At 54.6% G+C, this 2,235-nt stretch overlaps 1 protein-coding gene across 1 annotated transcript in view; it reads left to right on the top strand.

Moving 5' to 3' along the window:
* The first annotated feature begins 1,313 nt into the window (after positions 1 to 1,313).
* The window catches only part of LOC126570839 (uncharacterized), a 7,642-nt gene continuing 6,720 nt past the window's right edge, over positions 1,314 to 2,235 (top strand). Inside the window, exon 1 of the mRNA XM_050228877.1 lies at positions 1,314 to 2,235. This exon is cut by the window's right edge and continues 6,720 nt beyond it. The gene's annotated coding sequence lies outside the window, so the exon portion shown is untranslated.

Below are 2,235 nucleotides of genomic sequence, written 5' to 3'. Positions count from 1 at the left end.
TCACTTTTGCATCCCTTCTTCTCGGCACGGCGACTCGGATAAAGATGGCCAAAACATAGACCTTTATGACATCCTATGGTCGGATCGAACTTCACATCATAAACAGAACCTTCGCCATCATCATCATCATCATCATCATCATCACCGAGAGGAGAGCTTTAAGACGAGAACCCCAACGACGGCGCCCACCCCAAAGGTTTCCTTGAACTTTGGAGAGAGAGCCCAATGGCACCCCCGATCCGAAATGCGTGTTTCCGTGCCACGGTCAACGATGAGCTCGTGAAAGCCTCCTCGTGCCTCGGGGGGGTGGTGTGGGGAGGGCCGTCCGGACCATCGACCGGTGGTGGTGGTGGTTCCGTTCCATTTCGCTGCCCCGCTATCATCGCTCCAGTTGCGCGCTCCATCGAGACGCAGCGAGAGAGAGAGATAGGCCGGGATATTTTCGGCATTTATGATGGAGAGAGCAAGGAGGGGACGTGGATTCTGGGGGGGGGGGATGGCTCATAATCATGTTGGGGCTTCCTTGCTGCCGGCCACCGCCGTATGTCTCGTCGTTTTATTATTATGCTCCGGTCAGAGGCACGCTCTCTCCGCTCTCCCTTCGCTCCTTTCGCTCTGTCGGTGACACTGGAACTGGACGGGGAACTGGGAGGCCAGGTGGCCGAAAAAGTGTCTCATAATTTTGTTGCTATTTTGCCTTTCCACACGAGCCACTTCCAGCAGCATGAAAGGCCTCTACGACAAACAGGACAGTCAGGCCAGGCCATGCCAGCCCATGCCAGAAGTTGCCGGTGTTTTTCGTGTTCACTTTTAGACGAAGAAGAACCGGTTGGACCTGCAGGAGCAGGACCGGCAGGTGCGGGGTTCACATTTTCATCGTGAAAGTGATCTAAAACGGAAGGATACCGGGCCTGATGCGCATGGTCTGTGGCCGAAGCAGGCGGCGAACCCGAAGGCGATGCGAGCGCGCATCGCGTACCGTGGGTCACCCTGTGTTCGGTTTATGCGCGCGAGAGAGAAATGCCTCTCTCTCTCTCTCATGTTCGCCCGCTCTCTCTTCTCAACTCTCGCAGCATAAGATGCTGTGGTGCCTTTACTATGCTTTTCTATGCTACAGCGCGAGATGAGAGTCTCTCTTCTCGCGAACACACGAGCACTGCGGCATAGATGGAGAGAGAGCGCGACAGTGGATCGATGCGAACGAGGCCGCCCGTTGACGAGGGCTCAAGGAAAAGCCCGAGGAAAAGTCCAAACTCAAACGCAAACTGTTTACCGTACGCAGCGGACGCGCGGATCGCGTATATGTTGTGTCGTTGGAACGTTCACGTGACTCTGGACCGCGTTCGCGGCGCGTGCTTAGCTCAAAGGTTTTAACGATAGAAACCACCACCGAGAGTGTGGGCTGTGGATTGTTAATTAGCAAAAAATCGTGCGCTAAAAGCAGAAGCAGAAATCCTCCCGAACAAAACCCAATCCCCAAGAAGGTTCCTTCGTGAGCAAAAAGGCGAAGAGAGAGTGTCTGTGTGGCATGTAAAGTGAGGTGGAGTGGTTGAGTTTACTCAAGTGAAACCTGTCTGGTTGGTTCTATTCCGGGTTCCCCACTGCTTGCTAAACTCAATCGCAGCGAGTGTCGTGTTGGATTGCTTGGATTGCGTGAAAACCAATCCCCAACGCACCAGAATTGGGCAGCAGAAGAAGGCGGGTGTGTATGGTGACGTGAGAGGTGAAGTGACGTCTTACTCCAGCGCTCCAGCGCGGATTGGCCGGCCCAAAAACCGCAGAGTCAGCATTCAGTCCCGCGGTCAGCCCGCAATCCCAAGGGAGAAAACGAGGGAAATAGAAAAGAAAGCGTTTCTTTCACCGGAAAACGCGTGCTGCAGAAGGTGGAACGGGGGTGGTTTTGGGGTGGTGGTGCGTGGTCAACGTGCGGCCTCGCCATTGCTGTTGCGACTACGGACCGGAAATTACCAATCCCGAGTACTCCCGCCCGGACGCACGCACTCCGATAGAATTTCGATTTTCGTTTCGAATTCCAAGTGAATGCCCAGTTCCCCAGTGGCTGTGTACATCTGTGTGTGTGTCTGTCTGTGTGTGCGCGTGTATGTGTGAATCTGTGCAACGTGCGTGAGCCAGTTGTGTAGTGGCAACGCTTAGCGCTTAACATCCTTTCCGCGTATCCGCGTATCCTTGTGCGGATCAAGAGGCCCTCCCAGTGGGTGTGTTTGTTACCTGGCG

Source organism: Anopheles aquasalis, chromosome 2 (genome assembly GCF_943734665.1).
Source record: "Anopheles aquasalis chromosome 2, idAnoAquaMG_Q_19, whole genome shotgun sequence".
Taxonomy (NCBI): Eukaryota; Metazoa; Arthropoda; class Insecta; order Diptera; family Culicidae; genus Anopheles; species Anopheles aquasalis.
The sequence above is the reverse complement of the archived record's forward strand: the minus strand, read 5'-3'. Positions and strand labels throughout refer to the sequence as shown.